This window comes from Aythya ferina (assembly GCF_964211825.1).
Source record: "Aythya ferina genome assembly, chromosome: 7".
Classification (NCBI taxonomy): domain Eukaryota; kingdom Metazoa; phylum Chordata; class Aves; order Anseriformes; family Anatidae; genus Aythya; species Aythya ferina.
The window spans coordinates 7123165-7148694 of record NC_140302.1 but is presented as its reverse complement, the minus strand read 5'-3'; the positions used below and the strand labels follow the sequence as shown (position 1 = coordinate 7148694).

General features: G+C 43.5%; 1 protein-coding gene across 17 annotated transcripts in view; it reads right to left on the bottom strand.

Annotated features, from left to right (window-relative positions):
* The window catches only part of PCDH15 (protocadherin related 15), an 883259-nt gene that overhangs the window by 371059 nt on the left and 486670 nt on the right, over positions 1 to 25530 (bottom strand). The window contains exon 1 of one of the 17 annotated variants that reach the window (XM_084525145.1): positions 12412 to 12436. The exons of 15 other annotated variants lie outside the window; for them this stretch is intronic. The gene's annotated coding sequence lies outside the window, so the exon portion shown is untranslated. Of the gene's footprint in view, positions 1 to 8024; positions 8132 to 12411; positions 12437 to 25530 lie in introns of those variants that run through there. One more of the 17 variants, XM_084525142.1, reaches the window with a different exon arrangement.

Sequence of the window (25530 nt, the reverse complement as noted above, 5' to 3'; positions counted from 1 at the left end):
GGATCAGAGTTTGATAGCACCTGCCTCAGTACTGACTGTTCCCACGTTTGCTGGGTAAACCCTGGTGAGCGATTAGTGCAACGAGGTCAATTTCTGCTGTGCAGCTCCCTTCCAAGAGGACCAGATGGTTAAGGAGGCTCATTCTGAGCACTACTACAGGAACCCAATTTCTGGCTGTAGGTATCTCTCCACATCCCCCAGGATGACTTCATCTTTTAGGACGATACAACCTTCAAACACACCCAGGCCAAACCACCCGCTCCTACAGAGTTCTGCCCACAGCTCTCTTGTCCCTGCTGGATGGCACAGACCCACCAGACCTATGTCCCTCTCACACCAGGCACGGTTCCCTCAGAGCCCCTCTGAACACCCTAGGAGGAAACCTGCCACTTCGCAAGAGTTCAAGGCTTAAACCCCAACTTCCATTATGGCAATGGGTATGTCCACAACTGCGTTACATGAATTTATTTTATTGGAGAAAATTACATTTTCTCAAGTCAGATTTATATGCTGTGGCTTCACTTCTCTGCACTCTGATGTAAATTTTGTAAAATAAATACATTGAACTTGTCAAAGCAAACCTATGTTTCTGTAGAAAGTCAGGAGACGACTGATTCTCCTTGCCCGTTAGTCATCACATGCCAAGAGTACTATTAAACACATCCTGGAGTAATTACAGTTTTTTATTAGCTCTGTTTGTCGTGGTTTAACCCGACCGGCAGCTAAACACCACGCAGCCGTTCGCTCACCCTCCCCCCTCCCTCTCTGGGACGGGGGAGAGAAATGGAAAGTGAAGCCCGTGAGTTGAGATAAAGACAGTTTAATAAGACAGGAAAAAAAAAAAATAACAAAATAATAATAACAATAATAATAATGATGATACAATGGTGATAATACGAAAGTAATAATAGTATGTACAAACAAGTGATGCACAATGCAATTGCTCACCACCCGCTGACCGATGCCCAGCCTAACCCCGAGCAGTCCGGCCCCCTCCCCCCGGCTAGCCACCCCTATATATTGTTTAGCATGACGTCAGATGGTATGGAATACCCCTTTGGCTAGTTTGGGTCACCTGTCCTGGGTCTGTCCCCTCCCAGCTCTTACTGCACCCCCCAGCCTGCCCGTTGGCAGGACAGAGCAAAGGCTGAGATGTCCTTGGCTTAGTATAAGCACTGCTCTGCAACAATTAAAGCATCGGGGTGTTATCAGCACTCTTCTCATTCTAAGCCAAAACACAGCATTCCACCAGCTACTAGGAAGAAAATTAATTCTGTGCTAACTGAAACCAGGACATCTATCCACCCCTTATTCCATACCATTTATGTCATGCTCAGGTTACACTCTTTTCCATACATTCTAATTAGTCACCTATAGTAATCATGGTAGTGATAACATACAGTATAATATACTATTTAACATGGTGCAATTCAGTTCATGGGCTATTCTCACCCAGTATTAAATCTCCTTGAGGTACACACCGGACCTCTCCGTTCTTTTGCATCACCCACCAAGTATATCCAGGTCCCTGAGCGAAAACAATTCCACGAATAGGTTTGCCTTTTCCTGAGGCAGGAGTAGCCCAGACTGTTTTACCCAGCATATTTTTTACATGCACTACAGGAACTTTATCCCCATCTACAGTACGTAACAGGTTTGATTGGGCAGGTCCAGCTCGGTTGGTAGATCCCCTAGTATTGACTAACCAGGTGGCCTTTGCCAAATGCGTATCCCAGTTTTTGAACGTCCCAGCGCCCATTGCTTTCAAGGTAGTCTTTAACAGGCCATTGTATCGTTCAACTTTCCCGGAGGCTGGTGCATGATAGGGGATGTGATACACCCATTCAATACCATGTTCTTTGGCCCAAGTGTCTATAAGGTTGTTTCGGAAGTGAGTCCCATTGTCTGATTCTATTCTTTCTGGGGTGCCATGTCGCCATAGGACTTGCTTTTCAAGGCCCAGGATGGTGTTCCGGGCGGTAGCATGAGGCACAGGATATGTTTCCAGCCATCCGGTGGTTGCTTCCACCATTGTAAGTACGTGGCGCTTGCCATTGCGAGTTTGAGGGAGTGTGATGTAATCAATCTGCCAGGCCTCTCCATATTTATATTTCAGCCATCGTCCTCCATACCAAAGAGGCTTTGACCGTTTGGCTTGCTTGATTGCAGCACATGTTTCACAGTCATGAATAACCTGTGCTATAGCGTCCATGGTCAAGTCCACCCCTCGATCACGAGCCCATCTGTATGTTGCATCTCTACCTTGATGGCCTGAGGTGTCATGGGCCCATCGGGCTATAAATAATTCACCTTTATGCTGCCAATCCAGGTCCACCTGAGCTACTTCAATCTTAGCAGCCTGATCCACCTGCTGGTTGTTTTGATGTTCTTCAGTAGCCCGATTCTTGGGCACATGAGCATCTACGTGGCGTACTTTCACAGCCAGGTTCTCTACCCGAGCAGCAATATCTTGCCACAATGCAGCAGCCCAGATAGGTTTGCCCCTACGCTGCCAGTTGTTTTGCTTCCATTGCTGTAACCATCCCCACAGGGCATTTGCTACCATCCATGAATCGGTGTAGAGATAGAGAACTGGCCATTTTTCTCGTTCAGCAATGTCTAAAGCCAGCTGAATGGCTTTCACTTCTGCAAACTGACTCGATTCACCTTCTCCCTCAGCAGCTTCTGCAACTCGTCGCGTAGGACTCCATACAGCAGCCTTCCATCTCCGATGCTTCCCCACAATACGACAGGACCCATCAGTGAACAGGGCATATTTCTTTTCATTCTCTGGCAACTGGTTGTACAGTGGGGCTTCTTCAGCACGACCCACCTCCTCCTCTGATGATATCCCAAAGTATTTGCCTTCTGGCCAGTCCATGATCACTTCCAATATTCCTGGGCGACTGGGGTTTCCTATTCGAGCCCGCTGAGTAATCAGTGCAACCCACTTGCTCCATGTAGCATCAGTTGCATGATGCGTAGAGGGGACCCTTCCCTTGAACATCCAGCCTAGTACCGGTAATCGGGGTGCTAGGAGGAGCTGCGCTTCAGTACCGACCACCTCCGAAGCAGATCGAACTCCTTCATATGCTGCCAGTATCTCCTTTTCAGTTGGAGTATAGCGGGCCTCAGATCCTCTGTATCCCCGACTCCAAAACCCCAGAGGCCGACCTCGAGTTTCCCCAGGTTCTTTCTGCCAGAGGCTCCAGGTGGGGCTGTTCTCCCCGGCTGCAGTGTAGAGCACATTCTTTACATCTGGTCCTGTTCGAACTGGCCCAAGGGCTACTGCATGGACTATTTCCTGCTTGATTTGTTCAAAGGCTTGTCGTTGTTCAGGGCCCCATTCAAACTCATTCTTCTTACGAGTTACTTGGTAGAGTGGGTTTACAATCAGACTGTAATTTGGGATGTGCATTCTCCAAAACCCCACAACACCTAGGAAAGTCTGTGTTTCTTTTTTGTTAGTTGGTGGAGACATAGCTGTTATTTTGTTGATCACATCCATTGGGATTTGACGACGTCCATCTTGCCATTTTATTCCTAAAAACTGGATCTCCCGTGCAGGTCCTTTGACTTTGTTTTATGGCAAAACCGGCTTTCAGAAGGATTTGGACTATTTTCTTCCCTTTCTCGAAAACTTCCTCTGCTGTGTCACCCCACACAATAATGTCATCGATGTACTGCAGGTGTTCAGGAGCTTCCCCCTGCTCTAGTGCAGACTGGATCAGCCCATGGCAAATGGTAGGGCTGTGTTTCCACCCCTGGGGCAGCCTATTCCAAGTATATTGGACTCCCCTCCAAGTGAAGGCAAATTGTGGCCTGCACTCTGCTGCTAGAGGGATGGAGAAAAATGCATTAGCGATATCAATTGTGGCGTACCACTTGGCTGCCTTCGATTCAAGTTCATACTGAAGTTCCAGCATGTCCGGCACTGCAGCACTCAGTGGTGGCGTGACTTCGTTCAGGCCGCGATAGTCCACTGTTAGTCTCCACTCGCCATTAGACTTTCGCACTGGCCATATGGGACTATTGAAAGGTGAATGAGTCTTGCTGATCACTCCTTGGCTCTCCAATTGACGAATTAGCTTATGGATGGGAATCAGGGAGTCTCGGTTGGTGCGATATTGCCGCCGGTGCACAGTTGTGGTAGCAATTGGCACTTGCTGTTCTTCGACCCTCAGCAACCCCACAACAGAGGGGTCCTCTGAGAGACCAGGCAAGGTAGATAATTGTTTAATGCCCTCTGTCTCTAAGGCAGCAATACCAAAAGCCCACCGGAACCCTTTTGGGTCCTTGCAGTATCCTCTTCTAAGATAGTCTATGCCAAGGATACATGGAGCATCCGGACCAGTCACAATGCGGTGCTTTTCCCACTCATTCCCAGTCAGACTCACTTCAGCCTCCAATACAGTCAACTGCTGAGATCCCCCTGTCACTCCACAAATATAGATGGGCTCTGGTCCTTTATAGCTCGATGGCATTATAGTACATTGTGCACCGGTGTCTACTAAAGCCTTATACTTCTGTGCGCGTGATGTGCCAGGCCATCGAATCCACACAGTCCAATAAACTCGATTGTCCCTTTCCTCCCCCTGGCTGGAGGCAGGGCCCCCCTAATCCTGGTCAGAATCTTCCTCGTTTCTGTGTTTGAAGGACTGTCTGCTGGAAGTTGGAGCAGCAAACTTTTCGGAGAATCCCTTTTTCCTGATTGTTTTCTTTTGCAACTCACGTACCCGTGCCTCTAGGGTCGCGGTAGATTTTCCATCCCACTTTCTCATGTCCTCTCCATGGTCTCGTAAGTAAAACCACAGGGTGGCACGGGGTGAGTACCCACCATATCGTCTTCCTTGTGTGGGTGAACGCCTACCCCTGACAGCTGAGACACTGCTTTGTACAGGTGCGAAGGAGAATAATCTCTCTTCAAGTTGGTGAACCTTTTCAGAAAGTTTCTCCCAAGTGTTCTCCTTTGGTCGGTGGGCACTGGTTGGTTCAGGTGGGGAGGACAATAGATTCTCTTCAAGTTGGTGAACCTTTTCAGAAAGTTTCTCCACAGCTGAGACGCAGGCCTGTAAGGAAGAGGAGAGACTTTCTTCGTACTGCCGGAGTTGTTTAGCCGCTTCACCCACTGTGGGTTCCTCATCCTCTTTCCAGGCCATTATTGCCAATGAGCTGGCATATGATGATGGTGCACTCCGTACAAACTTCCGCCACATGGGTCGTGTACACTTGACTTCATCTGGATCTGTGGATGTTTGTTTGAGGTCTGGATCCTCATAAATCACTTCCCGTACGGCTAATTCCCTCAGGTACTGGATTCCCTTCTCCATAGTGGTCCACTTGCCTGGTAGACATAAAATATCTTCCTTGAAGGGATACCTTTCCCTCACAGCTGAGAGGAGACGCCTCCAGAGGCTGGTGGGTCGTGCTCCATCTGCAATTGCTTTGTCAATGCCGGCGTCTCGAGCAAGGGATCCCAGCCGCTTGGCTTCCCTGCCGTCTAATTCCACACAATTGGCTCCAGAGTCCCAGCACCGGAGCAGCCAGGTGACAAGCTGCTCACCTATACAGCGACCAAAATCTTTTCGCACATCTCGTAGCTCGCGCTCGTTTAGGCTTCGGGTAGTTACTGTTGCTCTTTCGGCATCCTCATCTTCCTCCTCCTGAATCCTTGACGGCCCAGCGTCGTCATCATCTTCGTCATCTCTATACTTAGTTTTGGCAGAAGCCTTACCTGGATTGGCAGAAGACTCTCTGCGTTCTAAACGACTTGAATTTCTATACCATATTTTCACCTTCTCTACAGGGGCAGCTTGCACTGCTACTGCTCGTTTCTCTGACTTTGTTACAGGGTCTGCCACAGGGGTTGGAATGCCCTCTGCAGGGTCAACTTGCACTGCTACAGCTCGTTTCTCTGACACGGCCACAGGAGCTGGAGCGGCTACAGGAGCTGGAGTTGGAGCTGGAGCAGTTGCAGGAGCTGGGACTGGAGCAGCAGTAGGAGCTGGAGCTGGAGCGGCTGCAGGAGCTGGGACTGGAGCGGCTGCAGAAGCTGGGACTGGAGCGGCTGCAGGAGCTGGGACTGGAGCGGCTGCAGAATCCACCGTAGGGGTCACAGTGGCCGTTGGATCTGTCACAGGGTTTGGAGTGGCCGCAGGGTCTGTCACTAAGTTGACAGCAGTATCAATGGCAGCTCGATAGGCATGAGCCAGGCCCCAGCACGTTACAATGATTTGTGTTACTTTGGAACTGCCAGAATCATTACACCTTTTTTCCAAGCATTCTGCCAGTTTTTGAGGATTTTGCCATTGTTCAGGGGTGAATTTCCAACACACTGGGGGTGCCAACTGCTCTAGATGCCTGCCCATATCCACCCATACTCCCTGCCACCCACAACTATACTGCCTCCGGGCAGATCTCCGGATGAGCTTCATAAGTAGTTGTTTAACTTTAAGCAGAATCTGAAGTGCATTCATGAGGCAGAACAACAAGACTATGGTATTCTGAGTATTCCAGAAATATTCAATATCTTGGAGAGCTATTGTGACAAGCTCAGGGGATAAGAGGGTGGTGAAGGAGGAAGGCAGAGTGACCCAGGAGGATACAGGGGTGGTGAAGGAGAAAGGGAGAGTAAGCAAGTAAGGAAAAATATCCTCCCCTTTCCCCTCCACAGATTGACTCTCTAATGGAGAAAAACAATAGGTATAATTGCTAATAGTTCCCAAGATGCTGTTTCCAAAGTACAGAGTCCACGATGTTACTGAGTATAAATACCAAGTTAGAGTCATGACCAGATATCTTATCGTCTCATAAGCCATTGCTATAACACTTAGTACCATAATGGTCTGAAACCAGGGCCCGGAGAGGAGAAACAACACTACAGAGAGCAAATACGGAAAATAATGTACTATAATACTCAATTTGGAAAACAGGCGCAGCAGAGTTGTGATTAAAGCAATCAGCATCATGACAAGTGACTATTAAGCAGGTCTAATCCTTACACCAATTTTAGTTTAACACACTCTGATCAGATCTGCCGTTATCTCAACCTTTCGGGCCCCACGTTGGGCGCCAAAAAGACTGTCGTGGTTTAACCCGACCGGCAGCTAAACACCACGCAGCCGTTCGCTCACCCTCCCCCCTCCCTCTCTGGGACGGGGGAGAGAAATGGAAAGTGAAGCCCGTGAGTTGAGATAAAGACAGTTTAATAAGACAGGAAAAAAAAAAAAAATAACAAAATAATAATAACAATAATAATAATGATGATACAATGGTGATAATACGAAAGTAATAATAGTATGTACAAACAAGTGATGCACAATGCAATTGCTCACCACCCGCTGACCAATGCCCAGCCTAACCCCGAGCAGTCCGGCCCCCTCCCCCCGGCTAGCCACCCCTATATATTGTTTAGCATGACGTCAGATGGTATGGAATACCCCTTTGGCTAGTTTGGGTCACCTGTCCTGGGTCTGTCCCCTCCCAGCTCTTACTGCACCCCCCAGCCTGCCCGTTGGCAGGACAGAGCAAAGGCTGAGATGTCCTTGGCTTAGTATAAGCACTGCTCTGCAACAATTAAAGCATCGGGGTGTTATCAGCACTCTTCTCATTCTAAGCCAAAACACAGCATTCCACCAGCTACTAGGAAGAAAATTAATTCTGTGCTAACTGAAACCAGGACACTGTTAAAATACTTCAAAAGACATTTCAGAATTAAAATGCATATATATATGCACACACTTAGAAGAAATTACATTCAGCTACCTGACTGTCAAGTAGAAGGGTGTACAGTTATGCATTACTGGGCCAAAAGCTTTAAAAACAGTCCTAGCTTTTGAAGCTGGGACAGCTTACAAGTGCTAAGGCTGATTAAGGCAGATCAGAATTTTTGTACATCTGCACTCCAACTCACAGACTTTGTAAAAGTAAAGTTTAGAAGGTTTGAGATATCTTTATCTGCACTTAGTTTCTCTGGAAATACAATTTCTCCACTTACCATTATGAAGCAGTTTGTCCTTACCTACCTGTGATTACCAGCTACAGAGAACCCTGGCAAACCAGCCCTCAAGAAGAGATGCCTGCAGCCTGACTTGTAATGCTGCTCCCAACAATCCTCTTCCTAGGCAGATTCCTGTGGGGAGGACACAGCTCAAAACTCCTTCGCTCTACAAGTGTTGCTTAATTCATCATAGAAAGTAAACCCAGAGTCCTCCACTGCTGCTGCTTTTTGCATCTAACTCCACCCTGTTTGGAGCCGCTGAGCAGGGCACTCAGCTACACGCTTCTCCTGCCCAACCTATGTGCAGTGGGACAAAGGCATCCTACAAAAGCTGATGCATATCCCATTCCTCCACACAAACAATTTGGTTCAGTCCACCCTCCTTAGCACCCTTGGGACAAAAGGCAGCACCTGCCTTTCCTCATTTCTCAGTACTTCTCAGACACTTCTCCCTCCCCAGTGTCCATCCTAAATGGATATATTTAATAAAGAATTGATGTCTCTTTTCCAGAAATGTAGCAAACTGCACATTTGATGTTTATCAGTTCCTTGCTTCCTGGGTCACTCAATGCATTACCAGTTACATTCAGCTACACGCTTTCCAGGCGCTTAAACAAATGAATTACTTAAGCCATAAGCCAAGTACTCTAGCAAGCTTTGAGACAATAAAAAGCCTCCTATAATCAATGCCACGAGTGTTGTTTAGACCTCTTGTGCATCACCACATATGTGTTGTGAAGCCTCATCAGCCTGGACAGCTGAGCTGGAGCCTGCTAATCAAACCACACAAGAATTGTTACTCAAATTTCAAAAGATGCCAGAATTATTTACATAAGACTGTGGAAAGTATTTCCTGGAAGGTTTCATAAAGGCAAACAACAACATTGTTAGTATAAAGACGGTCAGACAACATCCCCACACCCACGCAGGGTCACCTCGTGCCACTGTTTGGCACTGACTGAGGCCTAGCTGTGGGAAGGACGGGCAAAAGCCAACAGACGTGCCCTGAGAGGCAGACAGCACTCCTAGCATCCTACTCAATATTTTCTTTGTTACTGAGCTGACATTTCTGTGAATTTCACAATACTTGGAGCTTAGAAGGCATTAAAGGCTGATCTGGTGAAGTTGAATAGAGCATGCAGGAAGCCAGTGGAGCTTTGACACTCACTGCCACCCACAGAGTGCACAAATTAGTCAAAACCGTACCTACCAGGAATGATCACAAGTTCAGCAGTGAGATAAGAGAACAGGACAAGTTTCAGAAACCAGGGATTAAGATACCTCTTTTACTTGGAGTAATGTAACTTGATCCAAAGTTCAGAATCGCTGGTGCTGACAAAAAAATGCTGCTGACCCTCACAAGAAGGTTAGTGTCTGCATCATCCAGGTGGAACAATGTCCTCATGATGGACAGCTAGGTAACAGATTCCTTTATTCAAGGACAAGTAGCGTCTATCCATTCTGGAAGCTGCCCTGGCCATGACACCAAATAAATAGTTCGGCCACCTAGGAATCTGACAGTGGTGAACTAGAAAGCTGCCAGGTATCTGTTAGCATTTGCAAGTCACTGATGGCCTGGAAAGAGTCACACTGAAAGTCTGAAGTCAGTTTTCTGAAGTCAGAAAACAAGGAAGGACACTCCTAGAGGCAGGGGAAAGGGCTGCAGCCAAAGAGACGTGGCTCTAGAGTGCTACACAAGGGGAAGCAGGATCGGCTGTCCAAGAAAAAATGCTAACTTGTAGAAAATTATAATCTGGCAATTCTAGTGACAAATCCAGAAGAAAATTGAAAACTAACAAATAGAGGAGCTGGTCTGCATGGTTTATGACTGTATCAGCACCGGTTAAAGGAGGAGCAGGTGCCAGGAGGGAGTCAGCAGAGCAGCATGGGGACACCACCAGTGAAAGGTCCCAGCAGTGTTTTTTGTTTTTTTGATTTTTTAACAGCCCTGGGGGATTGTGAGTAGCTCTGTAAGGATTTAAATGCATTTGGTACCTGAGCAATAACTGGGGAAATGAATTTCAATTTGGATAAAAATGCACACTGGGACAAATAACATATTCATGAATGCAAATATGGATTCTGAATTTATCAGCTTTTTAGACATTATCCCCTCAGAGGAAGCAGTACAGATAGCTGCTGTAGTGTAATGGGCACTGAGCTAAAGTAAACAAAATGCTTGGGAGCATTAGAAGGGATAGAAATGCGACCTAAATTATAACAGCATTATAAAGGACAACAGAAAACCCCAGAGCATTAAACACTGGTTTTGCTACCATAATTTCCCAAGGAGGCACCAGAGAAGAAGAAGGTCTCAGAAAGGACAGATGAACTGACTTTAAGTCACTGTGGGATGTAAACCTTCCCTCATCAACCAAAGCAAGAAATGCCCCCTCTTTCACTTGAAAGAGATGTTACAGAGAATTTACAAAGATCTTGGCTACCAGAACTGCTGCAGCAACGTATTTTTCACTTGACTAACGTAGTGCTATACTACATGAATACAGACAAGAATGAAAACATGAATAAATACAAAGAAATTAACTAAAAACATGAACTGAACATTTGGACTCATTCAGGAAGTCGTGGTAGGGAGAACAACTTATTCCACTGCCAGCTAAGATCCTTTTACAAACAAAACATTTTAAACTATGCACATTATGGCAATGATTTTGTATGCTCAGGGCTTGTGCAATGCACCTGTAGGAGCCCCATGAGAAAAGCCATGGAGTGCCGCATAGCTCAGTTCAGGGGTGCTTTTCAATTCCTCTTCAACACGCAGTAACAGTCAGATGAATATCTGAGGAATGCAATGGATTAATGGCTTCTGTTGCAAATTCATGGTTGACTTCTTTTTTTCCAGCTGTGTTTTTTAAGTTCAGTAAAGCACAGAAACCCGGGAGTTTTCTGCTACTTCCCTGTGCTTGTTCCAAGCCAAACTGCCAGCAGGAAGGAATTTTCCCCACCTCGGTTCTTTTGCTTTACTCCTACCACTCGGGCCCTCAGCACACAACAGAGAAGAGAGGAAGAACCATGACTGGCAAGAGGGCAGACACATTTGGGAGACTTGGGCTTAAAAACAGCATTTTTAGCAGTGCTCTGCTTCAGAGCAGCTGCAGTTGGTGATGTGACTACAGGTGGTAGCACCTCCCAGAGGGGCTCTCTGATGCCTCTTTCTCCCTCACATATTCTTTCCAAGTTGTACGGCCTCAAAACACAGCTTTTGTTCCACAAAATTATTTAATGAAATTATATGATCTAATTGCTTCTGTGTTGAAAAGAAGAAAAAAGCCACCAATTTCCATTTTTTATTCTGTTACTGTTGCACAGTGCTGCAAAGTTGAAGGAGAAATGGGTTTCTAGCCTAGGAAAGGAAGAGGTGAAATCCACTAACAGAAATAGAGTAAGTTAAAAGAAATAATCCATACTTATTGTTTTTCAATAAGCAAAGGCAATGCTATAAGCAACAAGACTATTTTCTCTTTTGAAATTCACGGTTCAATTTTAAGCTGTTTCCCTTTGGCAAATTACACATTTTGCTAACCATAGTGATGACAGAAATGCAGTACCTCGAGATGCTGAAATTAGGGCTTAAGTCACGATCCTGCAGGTACAGCTCCTTCTGCTTGAAATCCCTGAACCTGCACAATGCCATTAGCACACAGAAATGAGAAATTACAGAGGCACCAGGTCCCAGACAGCAGCACCATAGGAAGCTCCAACTCCACAGCAACCACATCATTTTCTCTCCAAAACAGGTATGGAGTAGAAGAAGGGCATTTTTATCTTCTCTTGTTCTCCTAAGTGGATTTCCTCCTCCCCCCCCCCCCTTTTTTTTTTTCTTAGCACCCAGTCTAGCTCTTCTCAACACTCAAAGGATAAATGTGAAATTAATCTCAAAGGCCTTTCTCGAAGGCCTGTGAGAGGCCATATTAGCCACAGCACCAGTTCCCCAAGACCCAGACTGCCTTCCTACAAGACAGAGATTTTTGCTTTAATGCCAGTGCTCATTTGATTAGGAAGCAACATTTTTTTTTGTGTGTGTGCGCGCACGTGAGTGTTTTTTGTTTTTTTCCCCAAAAAGAGACATTACTGCAATGACATCAACCTTTCCCTGGAGCTAGCTCCTAGCTTGCACAACTGTGACGGGAGGTATTTCTCCCTAAGAGAGAAAACTGGAAACACCCCATTCTAGACCATTAGAATGATAAAGGGGTTTTGTCCTAGATGCAAGCCATCAAATGCAAGGCAAAACCTATATGTACACAGTACCAGCAGAAAGCGTTGAGAAATTACACAGAACAGAATCCATGACAGAAGCACTGCAAATTGTCCCGAGTATACAGTCAACCTTAGGTGGCACAACTAAGCAAAAAACATCATATGACATGAATGCTGCTGTACAGCCTTACCCCATTTTTGAAGATTAGATTATCGGTGCTCTCAAATTGCATCTCAAAAGGCACCACATGGCTTTAAACTTGCTGAGATCACAGATTTTTAAAGAAATAGCTTCAACGCTGTAATGGAATGGATGTTGTTTAATAACTGTGACACTATACAGCAGGACTTCATCTTTTGCATCTCCCCCTCAAAAGGGTGAGTGGAAATGAAACAGAAGATCATGACCATCAATGATTTGAACTTAACACTGAGAGAAGGTTGCAAAGACCCAGCTTTACCTAACCTCCTCACAGGTCAGCTGTATGGGGAACCTACCTGGATCAGAAGGCAGAAACTAATCAAAAGCAGCCACTGGTAAGCAGGGTTAGCCTAAAACAACTTGCACATGCTTACAGATACAGCCCATGGAGGTGGCTAACAATCACTCTGAAGCCAGAAACCTCAGTCACCAATCTGTAACATGCCCTTTCATTGAAGTTAGTCTCTTGGGACATCTCCATAGAGAGCCTTCTGTGGGCCTGAAGACCTCAGAAGTGTCTTCAAACTCTTTTGGACTTTCTCCTCAGCTTTATATATAGAGAGAGATATAGATATATAGATATGATATAGATATACGCATCATTTAACCATGATTGCTTTAATCATGCCTTCCTTAGAAAACATGCACAGAGCAGAAACTGAGACTCAAAATATTATGCATTTTTAATTATTACTTAATGTGCTGTTGGAAGTACTACGTATATCTGAAAGCACATCGGACAGGCAGGTTGCAAAACTTGGTTCACCAGATGTCCCACCAGGAAAGCTTCAGGGGACTGACAAGTTACGCAGTGCACGTTGGTTTCCTGAGCTACCATCCACTTGCAGCATCTTCCAAAAATCATTTGTGTTTTGTGTCCTTCAGCATAAACCTTTTAAATAACCTCCCACAGGGAAAGGTTCTTCCTCACTTGGAAGATTATTCAACATTTGCTACATTTTAGTATGAAGCAAACTCTGAATCAGAACACATCCTTGTCTCTTGCTATTAAACACAGGTGGTAAACAACAACCCTCCTAAATACACTTAAATTTGTCTCTTTCATCCTGGTTCCCCCCAAAGAGAAGTATTCCTCACAGCCTGCTGAAGAACAGGCTTGCCAGTATGAAAAATATCAGCAATAAATTAATCATTATTTGAATAAAAGGTTTTCAGAAGTACTCTGGTGAGGTTTTACCAGCATGGATCCAAATTAGCAGTTTAATGAGTTACATAATTCTGGGTCATTCCTCGTTCCTAACGAGTACAGCAGTTGACTACTGTATTTCTTAGTGGTTGCTCCATAATTCTCTTTTCAACTCAAACAACTACAAACTGTTACAGGCATGGGGAAGAACAGCAGGCAGGAGTCTGCGCTCAAAGAGTAAGTATTATATTTGGGGGAGATATCTTTTTTTTTTAAAGTATTTCCATCACTTCAAATTCAGAAGTGGCCTCAGCTAAGGAACTACAAACATCACTCAAGAGAAACTTCCACTGTTCTCACCTGAACGCCTCTTCAGTCCAGGGAAGAGAAAAGGGGAGGTGTTTTTGTTTAAAATATGTGCAATAGTAACTCACCAGGAGTGCCTGGAAGCACTGCGTTTTAATATACTTGCAAGAAAGCCATCACACAGAACTGTCACTTCCAGTGGAAACAGCCCTTAGTGAGGCTGAAACTGCTTGTGTGTTTTCGTAGTTTCTCCCTCGCAAGGAGGACGGAAACATATCACACACGCAGTGGCATCTTTCACCAAAACGGCCCACATTGTGGTCTGTTTTAAGGCAGCAAGTACCCCCACTGGCTCCTTGGCACAGGACCAGAAGAGCTTCATCTCCATTTCATCCTCCTCTCCAGGGCTGCAATCCCACAATATTCAAACACTTTAAATATGCCCATTCATCCTGACCCATGAGGCAGGCAGATACCAGTTGCAAACATGCCTATCTTAAAACACCCAGTGCTTTACGTGCAAATTGTTCAAAGATTAAAACAACACATTCCTCTTCCACCATACATCTCATCTCCAGCAAGAAGTGATGACTGCGAACCCCATTTCTTGCTCTCCCCATTCCCCTTGGGCATGCACTATGTCACAGACATACCTGAAATGGTTCTACCAACTGGATCAAACTTACACTCTTAGTATTGCCTACATTAAAACCCATTTGTTCTAACATTCTCATCCACAACAACGAGTAGCTGCCCGTCCCGTTTTGCATAGCCTTTGATGAAAACGTGGTTTGCCTACCCTGGCACAGACATTCCAGCCCGCTTTCCACAAAGCAAGGCACCAAATGCCTCCCGTGTATGGATGAGGTGGAGAACAAGCACCCAAAAGCAGCTGAAGAACTCCTACCATACTGGCAGCAAGAAATGGACACCACACCATAGTTCTTTTAGCAAGCAAAAGAGAAAGTACAAAAGAAAAAGTGATGCAGCTTGGTATCAGAAAATGAAATACGAGCCTAACAAAAACATCTATTCGGTGGCACTCAATTCCATAACTTTTTACTAAACAGACTACTTTGCTGTGAAACTGAAGCCATAATAAACAAGCAGCTGTAACTTTGAACTACAAGAAGAACATTTACAGGGTACAGACACAAAACTTTGAGAATTAACACACTTTAAAATACCAGCAGCAGTTAAAGAGCAGAAAAGTTTCTCAACGCTATTTGCCGAGCTTATCACATCTTTACTTCCCATTTGTCACTATAAAAACAAGTCCTCGTTCAACCTCTTTGAACTGTAATAATTAATATTCATCACTCCCAGTGCTTTCTCTTCCCTCACGCTGCATTTCATAGAAATGGGTCTTCTTTAAAAGACTGTTTTTCTCCCATGGGGATGACTAGCACAGACTGCCTCTGCTACCAACCCAATTACCAAACATTAGAGAGATCTGCCTCTGTACTAATCAGACGGGTCTAAGTAAGGTCACTCCATAGTTAGGAAAAAAGAAACCAGAGCACAGAAAACCATTTTTAAGGCAAAGGACAGAGCAGTTCAGACAGGCTCAGGAACCTGGGCTTGTCACTGGAGTGCATTTGCGAGAGGTTAAAGGCGACAAACTACACTCCAACCAAATGATCCATTGACAGCATATTTAGGGTATAAATAGAAAACGTCTTCTCCAAATAGATCAGATCTTTAATGCTTTGGAAGGCATTGTCTGCAAGCTCTGCCACACAATAAATTGATTTAGCAAAATGTCAAGTTGCAGGGAGGAGGCAAAAAAACAGGAGCTGGATTCCTCCCAGAAGAACATAAACTATATAACTGCACTGAAACAGGCAGCTGAAGGATTTACTGACCTGCTGGAGTATTTAATGTAATTATTCCCATGAGCACGATCTTTATGAACTGGATCATTACGATCTCTCCTCCAGTAACTTGCTCCCTTTTCAATATGCAAAAAGACTTCACACACACCTTCATACTCATGATTCCCACCACTTGTGCAACTAGAAGGATGTTTTCAGAAACCCTTTTACACTTTCACTCACCTGTCGTAAACATTCCAGAAACCAAACTTAAGCATCTCAAAACACAAACTTAAAGAGCAGTTCTGGTTTATGAGAAAACATCAGGTACACTCTTATTAAACACGGAAGTTTTGTATAATCTTCAAAGTTAATCAAATATCCAAGCTGACCATAAATATTGTACCAAATATCAAATTCAGTAACCTATTAACAAACAGAACCATATCAAAAAAAAAAACACAACAAAAAACAAAAAACCAAACAACTGTAAAGCACACAGTAAAAAGGTGGGATCACTGCAAGACAATTCAAACTCAAGTCTGATTTCAGAAGAGGTGAGGAAAAATATGTATTTTAGCATCAAATGGTTACTACAAATTTAAAGTTACAGGTAAGAGCCTCTTACATTACAAAAGCTTATAATTAATCAAAATTGTTGGCCTTACTTCTGGAATTTTTTACATTACTTATGTTTGTATCCTCATTTCAACATGCCCAAAAACACAACCCTACAATATTACTACAGATACTTATCTTGCCTAAGCTCACTGAGGTCAGAAGAGACTGGAACAAGCAGTAAGCACAGGTCAGACTTGATCAAATATTCCTGTATTTCTCTATTTACCAGCAAGTGATCTCTCAAAATATTTAATTCCTGACTTGCTTTTTTTGTTTATTGGGTTCTGTTTTTTTTTAGATTTTTAGTTTCTTTTGAAAAGGGTATCTTGTAGCATACATGCCACCCAGATTTTGTATACCCTAAATCCTGGAGGAAGGGAAGAGGCAGTGTGTACCTTGAAAGGAACAAGGTTTCTGACCTGCTGCTGGGTACCAGCTTGTGTTGATCACCTCCTTACAGTGCACCACTTCACCACCTGCCTGCCAGTCTTCACTGCCATTCAGAAAACATGATTTTAAAGTTAAGGAATTAAGTTTATTCCCAAGATATCATATCAATATTTCATTTGATACAAGCTGCATGAAAGCCACCAGTGTTGCCACATAAACAGCCAGTGTATCTCAAAGGCTACAGAAGCTCTTTCATGTGGCATGTGACATCCACCACTACACTGCACTTGTCCAATACCCAGCAGGAGATACAATCCCTCTTGAGTTTTCCATCCATGATCTGTGGCCAGAGCTTTCTTGCAGTACTGATTTGTCATGCATGAAAGGCAATGGCAAGCTGCAAGAAAAAGCATGAAAGGTTCACCAGCTATGCAAAGTATGCAGCAGAAGCGTGAATCTCTGCTAGGCCACTGCTCTGTAGAAACTGAACCAACACGGAGTCAACAGGGGCCTCAGGCACGATGTTGAGAGGCTTGAGTAGAAGAGGCACTAAATCATGGTCATAACAAGCAAACTTTCCCTTGTTTCCACTAAAAAAGGCAACATGGAAGGCACACAGTTATTTAATACAGCAAGTCCTTACCCACGAATGGTTCAAGGATTATGAACTGAAGAGGCAATGGCTTCATGCCATGATACATGAGAAGAAAGTCAGGCTCACTCAGTATTCATCAAAATAGTCTCCATTGGAGAAAACTTACTGCCCCCATTATTAAAATGAAGTCCCTCTTATCATCTCTCCTTTTACTGCTGTGGTGGTTTTACTCAGGTGGGCAGCTGAGCTCCACCACAACCGCTCTCTCACTCCCCCTCTCCTCAAAGATGAAGGGGGAGAAAATACAACACAGAGAACTCGAGGTTTGAGATGAGAAAGGTTTAATTAAAGGGAAAGGGAATGGGGAGGAAAAACAGAAACAAAAGAAACAATCAGTCCGCGCGGAAGCACAGAGAGAGAAAAAATTATTCTCTACTTCCCATCAGCGAGCGGTGTTCGGCCATGTCCTGGGAAGCAGGGCCTCAAACGCGTAGTGGTTGTTCAGGAGGAACAGCCCCCTCCCCCACAAGAACCCCCCCCTTTTATTGCTGAGTGTGACATCAGGTGTTATGGAATATCCCTTTGGTTGGTTTAGGTCAGCTGCCCCGGCAATGTCCCCTCCCCATCACTTGCCCACCCCCAGCCTGCTGGCTCTTGGGAGCTTGGAAGGAGTCCTGATGCTGTGCCAGCACTACGCAGCAATAGACACAACACTGGAGTGATATCAGTGCTGTTCCAGCTACGAGTGCAGAGTACAGCACTGTGTGGGCTGCTGCAGGGAAAAGGTGACTCCAGCTCAGACAGACCCAACACAACTGCTTCATTTTTTGTCTAGTTAAATGGTATCAAACGAAGAGGATATTGCTCATATTTTTACTGTTTTAATGCATATAAATTATAATAAAAATACCTAAGTGTGAAGAGCACTTCAGTATGCTATACTTCTTCCACTTCAAAATTAAAAAGAACAACTGTTTGAGAAGAGAAAATACAGCAACAAAAATAAATGTAGCATACCTTGCAAAAATTTGTGAAATCAAATTTTGTGATAAAATACACTTCCACTCTATTATTCCATTGGAAACACTTTATATTGCTGGAAATGAGATGTCTGGTTTTGTTTGCTGTAGAAAATGGCTACATCTTAAAAGACATTACAGGTGGAACATACACAAGAGCCTTCTGCAAACACCGAAAATACATATGCCAGTGGACTGCTATAAGCAATCCTGGCCTCAAACATAAGGGAATTAAGTTTAAGCTACAAAGGCAACATGCAGTCCTTCCCAAGAGAAGGTTTCAAAAGACAACATTCCATTGAGAGAGCTGACAAATGCGTAAGTACAACCCAAGAACCAAGATTCTTGGAGAAGAAATGTGCTTCATGAAAAAGCACGCTATTTCAGTGACAGTGAGGGATTTATTTCACTGACAGTCTTCATATTAACAATATATCCATGCATTTCTACTTTAAGACATTTTAATATTAACTCCGCAATTCAACTTTCTTAGGCAATGTCACAAATCAAACACTTGGATCAAAACAAACTCCCCCCAGGAAGAAGCGACGAGCCTACAGCAAGCTTCTCAAAAATCCAGGAATCTCAATACCCTTGCAGCCCAAGGAATAACCTTACTGATGAGGATGCTCCAGCTCAGCACCCCACAGTGCCAGAGGGCATCCGAATGCTTCTGCAGGGGGAATTGCCATTTGTGGATGAGACACAGAACTGACACTCTGATCACCTGTGGCCTTTAAAAGCAGCATGGCACATTCCATGAAAAGAGTCAGTCTCTGTCCAGTTCAGCATCAGCATCACATTTCAGTTCTCCACCTTTTTCCTTCAGCAATCTGTGTCACTAAAATCATTGTCAGTCACAACAAGAAAAGGCATTGATGCCACTCAGTAGTTTCGTTCTTGTTTCAAGATCGAAATCCTTAACGAAGCCACGCTGTATCCACTGTCTGAACTTGCTGACACCACAATCAATTAGGTAAGGTAAGAAGCAATACTCACTTTCTTACATTCATATGAGAACAGATTTTCATACAGCTATGAACAACAATGAAAACAACTTAAAGAATTGAAGTACCTACCAAATTTTTTTTCCTCTTGTCTTACAAGGTCAGAAGTGTACCAGTCTATACAAGTCTTTGGCATGATCAAGCATGGTTGCCTTATCTCCAAAGGAAAAGATCAATAATAGATTAGGAAGAAAAAATAAACATAAAAACAAAAAACCTTAGAACTACTTTCATGTCAAATCACAGCGCCTGCACTGAGAGAGATGGGAGCCATCTCTCTGAGCTCCCCTTCCCCTTTCACTCATGATTACACACCTGCACCACATCCTCCTCCATGATGAGTCCCAACCTCCTTATTTGTTCTTCAGAGAGAAATTATTTATGTTTGAAATTAGATCTCTGCTGAATTTGGCCTGGATTCCATGAAATCTTAACAATGGGGAAACATAGGGGGCTAATTCCAAGGGACAATGAAGAAAATGTTTTTCTGCCTCCTGCGTTGCAGCAGAGAAGCTGACAAGCTTTTCTTTCCATAAAAACTGAACATTCAGGAAGAGAACCTGATGATACATCGCCATCACTGCTAAAGTACTGGGGAAAAGGCACGTTCCAGCCATTACATGAACTGGGGACGCAGCTGCAGGTCACAACCAAAACTAGTCTCTTACGTTCCACTTCTGTGACCACTGTGCCTTGGGACTGAGGGGATATGATTTCCATGAGCTGTTTGCTGTCAGCTGAATATTCACAGTTTAATTATATCAACTGTACAGTCTTTACCACTATACTGATGTATCACATGGTAAGTAGGGGAAAAAAAAAAAAAAAAAAAGACTGTAACAAATATTGAAGATCACTACCTAGCTACTGGAAAAAGCACCTGCATTTTTGGCTTGTGGTAGCTTTTCTGCGGTGACACATGTGACCTTTTCTCAGGTCAGGAGTCAGTTATTACTTCTGTGTCTGCTCCCTGACCCATCTCTGCTCAAACAACAGCTCATTTCTCCTGCCTGCACCCCTTCACCGCTCCCATTAACTCACCTCCCTAACCCCCTCCCTGAGAAGTCATTCTTGATTTACTCTGATCTTCAAGTAGCACTGACAGATCCCTGGCTTACAGAGATGGGACAAAACACTTCTTTTACCTACCCACTAAGACAGGTCATTAATAGCAATGAAAATGCAGAGGGAAGGGGAAAAAAATACAAGTGTCTTGGTCTAATAGTTTCAAATGGGTGTTTGGTTAAAATTTCAGGATCAGGCTGGCACATTCAATACAGGAATGTAGAGACACAAAAGGGATTTGCGTAGAAAGGAACAAGATCTGTAAGTCACCTTGTAACAGGGAAAGACCATCAGGGTGTTTGTTATTCAATAAATACCAATGCTAACTCAGCAGAGGAGCAGCCACAGCGCCCATGCTCCTGAATAAGAGCAAGGCCCCCTGGACACCCAGCTTACAGGAAGCATGAGGTCAGGGCTGCGTGCAAATCCACCAAGACCGGCCATCCTAGAATAAAACCTTAAGAGAAGATGGGCAGAAAGCAGAAAAAGAAGAAATGCAATGTCAGGTCTGTGCATGGTCTGCAAAAGCAGCTCCTGGTTATACCTTATACATATGCCAACCTGAAGGCACGCAATTAGTGAACACCTTTACAACCACTCTGAAGCTGCATCACCACCATTATTCTTCTCTGGGACTGAAAAAATAATAACAACAACACTTGCCCTTAAGAAGCAGTACACAAAACCAAAACAGCCAGCCTCTTTTACCTTCAAAACTAAGTTGCTTTAACAGAACACAAAAGCCATGCCAAAGGTCAGATGAAAGAGTAATGGCCTCAGGAGGCAAAGAAGTGTATTTACATATGCTGGTGGTGAAAAAAGGTACTTCTAAAATTGACATTTAGCAAAGCTGAGCAAGTGCATTTCATAAAGCCAGTCTAAAATTCTGCTGCTTGAACTTATGGCACAAAATGGGAATGACCAGAGCTGATGAAATATCATAGCACAAATGAAATTGTTTTCTAACAGAATAGTTAGCAACTGGGAATATTTCCTGCCTTTGTATACCAATTACTGCTCAATTACTGTCAGGCCACCACACTTCCCGAAGTAGCACCAGAAGGTCATTTATAACACTGGTAAATGAAACGTCTGCTACGTCAGTAAGCAGCAGTGTAGCTGTTTGTTAGAACTAGACCTTTAATTCAATAGATAATAACCAGGAAAACAATGTGATTGATATTGTTAGTTACTAAATTAATCATCTGGCATAATCGAATAATATTTAATAACAAAGATGATTTCATTCTTTTGGATGAGCAAAGCACTGGAAGAAAGATTCTTCTCCTTGATTACAGCTCTGGAAGAGCACTGCATTACTGCATTAGTAGCTGCTTCATTAATTACCTATTTGCTGCTGGCCAGATCAACAGCCAGCTGAGAGGGATGGGCATCTGCTCCCCTTGAAAGCGCAGGCATCCCAAGTATTCTGGGGAAACCATTTAACTGCCGTCACACCCAAACACCCATGCAGAAGAAACGGAATCAGTGTTTCCACAATCCAGTGGTTTCCAATGGTTTGGATCCCCCTTCCTGACAGTCTGAAGTCTGCATAAATCAGGGTTCCTACAAATTTTTTTCACAATAATTCTGCAACATAAGAGGAATTCATCCTCTAGGGACAGCAAAAGGTAACAGAGCTGAAGAATTCTAGCACTTCTGTGAGCAAACTCAAAACCAGTATTTGCACAACTTAAGAAGCTTACTGAATTGATCCTCAAATACTTTTCAGAACTAACCTCCTCCAGTGCTGGTACTCTTCCACCTCAAAGTAGGATACTTCTATTTCCTAACAGAAGAGAAAGAAAACTGAAATTTGCTGAAAGATGGAGCAAAAATCAAGAAAAACTCCTTCCACTTCTACTCAGAGAGCAAGGCACATGCAGAGAAGCCCCTGGCTTCAAGGACAGTTTAGCATTTGAGGAAAAATATCCTCCGAGGATTTTAAGCACACAGGATATATCTGGAGAACAGCCTGGCACTGTTGTATTGTAAGGAGGAAGAAAAGCATGATGTAAGAGAAAAACTTTGGTAAAGAGATTAATTATCTTAAAATTAGGGATTCTGAAATGAGTCATAAGGGGCAGGTTCCTCTCTGTATGGACTGGACCACTGCAAACTGGACCTGTGATCCATAAAGCCCAGCCTTCTCAGAGCAACCTGACATGAAACACTTGATCTGCTGGTCTTACCCCAAGCTTTTATTATGATAGAGTAAGGCCCAAAGTAAGTAATAGTAATAATCCACAAGTCTGCAGCTGTCAGCAGAACACATTCAGCGTACTTCTGGCCCCTTGTACACTACTTTTTGCATATGCAGAACTCCCTGTGAAAACACATGTTATCAGCACGTGTCACAGAACCTGTCAATGTGCATTTCCAAGTCCTCTCAGCATCTACAAAAATGCTCAGGCAGTAAGGCAGGCATTGCATGACAGCAATTTGGGAATTTTGGTTCTCAAAAACCAAGCACAAGCATTTCCAAGGCAGCTTTCCCCATATAATTGTATTGGTTTAGTCAGAGTTCCTTCACGTTCTTCATACAAGATGCTTCATTCCTATGCAAGAAGATTTTAAAATAACTCTCATGCTAGTGAGAAACAGAGGCTATTTATCTTAACCCATGTTTCTTGTAATTCTAATCGACCAGTACCTAAACTTCACTATTTAATTCTCATTGTTCATGTACAACTCTGTTCAGTTGAAAGAGCTTAAGGTTGGCAATTTCAGCTGATCATACAGGAAGGCAATGAAGTATCAAAAGTAGAAGGTGTTATAGGCAATTTACCTTTTAATTAATCTAAACTGGGAACTAAAATTATGATATGCAATTTAATTTTATGTTTTAATCACTCCCAATACAGCATTTTAATCTCCACAAGCACTCACATTTGGAGGGGTGCAATGCAGGGCTCATCTAAGCTCTCCACATCACTTTAAAACAGTTCCCAAATTTTAATTAACCCAAGAGCAACAGGGTTGTTCAAACTGGTCTCTGTACTAGCCAGAATTCAGTCAAGATCCCTAATCTTTGCCTCAACACTGAAAAGAAAAGGTCACATGAGAATACGAGAAACGAAAAGACTGCCATAGATGGCGCTTTTCCAAGCTAAGAGGAAGAGGGAAAAAAGAGCTGAAACCTGCTTGGAAATCTGTTTTCAGTGGGAAGGCTTATATCAGATGTTCCTCCTGGGGAGCAATCTGTGGTGAGCTATTCTGCCATAGGTCAGTGTGCAATCTAAACAGGAAAAATGGCTGAAAACATACAAGTAGACATAAAGGTCACAAATAGCACGACTAGGGAAGTTTAATACCCTGGCCTTGGTATTGGGCGTAATTGCAGGTACTCAATTATATTAATTACATAATTCATTACCTGCAAGTAACACACGAGGCATCTGCCACCGATATTTTAACTCCTCACATCCACTCAGGTTTGGTGATGGGACATTAACACAATGGGAGTGAGAAGACAGGTTAATGGAGAAAACATTGGACAAGTCTTTTCTGAGAATTGTTGGAAAAGCAGAAGCTGACTTACTTGCATCCCCACTCACCCACAGGAACCCACCTCCTCCATGCCACAGGTGGAGTCTTTTGTCTTTCATTTTAGCAAATACAAGAGAATTTTGCTTCATGGGATCAAGTACACATCTCCATCCCAGGAGAAATTTTAGATATAGAAAAAAAAATAACCTTCCACATAGTTTTATCCACAGTTACGGGAATATATACCAGAATAAACAAAAAATTAAAGCTAGGACATTTGGAATACTGTATGCATCCAATATGCATTGTGTTTTGTATTGGGATGAATACCAGCAAAGAAAAACTCTGAGGTTTGTGATTGGTATGCTTAAAAAGGTTTTAGTTCAGAATCAGTTTGTGTAGGTTCACAGCTGATGTACACCAAGCAACACAAAGAAAGCCTGCAACACATTACAGCCCCAAAACATGCTAAAGCTCTTCTCCCTGAAATAAACCAAGATAAATTCAGATGAGAATGTTTGTTAATAACCAGCCTCCAGGGGAATAGACGCACCCACATCATCTTTCCAGTTAGCAAATCCAGAAGCAAACAGCCCATCCACACGCACCGTAATACAAAGCATGTGTCAACTAAGTGCTGCCTTCAGGCTTTTGACAGGATGCCAAAGTGGTCCTTGGTAGCAGACACTTTGGGACCACTGTAAATAAAACTGTCAGAACAAGAAAAATGAATAGTATGAGTGTGAAAAAAAATATTAATTGAACTTGATCTGTACATCAATTTAGCCTCTGGGGCAAACTAAAATTACTTGGCTCTTAAGTACCCTAGGAACAGCCAAATCACTGTCCAGTGTGATTCATGTTCCAGGCTGAATCATCTGAACCAATTAAGAAAATTTGTCTCGCTTTGTTCTAAAGAACAATCGCTCTGGTCCATTTGGTACAGTGATGTTGCTTTGAATCTCTGTGGATGCAATGCATGAGGACAAGAGAAACGTTTAGCCAGACTGCTCAACAACTTTGTGCCTCTTTGTTCATGTTGTGAGCAACATGAAGATAAAGGACATGACCTTGCTCTGATACCCCATGCAGCTAAAATACTGCAAACCTGCAACTGCAGAATTGCTCTGTTCAACAAAGTGGGGAGAAACAAAGCCGAATTTTACTGGATTCTGCTGTCTATTTATACGGGGAAGAAATCCAGTAACAGCAAGAAACAGTTCAGAATACTGAGCTATATTGAGTACTACTCAATCTGATTTGGAAACACGTTTTTCTATGGTTTGAAATGGCTAGGAATGTAAGAGGTGACTTTCAGACTCAGGCAGCAACACGAGAACTACCATTCAGGCACTCCCTAAGCAGTGTGTACAGCTGGCAAGTCAAGACTGCTTAATTTCTTACTAGCGAATCTATCTCAGAGGTAAATAGACACTCAATAACAGAAGTGAGAGAAGAAAATGTGAAACTAATATCCCTCTTCTGCATTCACAATCATTTCCCACTAAATATTTACAAATAATTTATCCAAATCAGTCATAAGCAGTAATGATTCACACCTTGCCATAGTCAGCAGCAATTGATCACAGCACATTAACAGCCAGTAGTTGATGAAGGATCTTGCCCTTACCCAAGCAATACTTTTAATCCAGTCT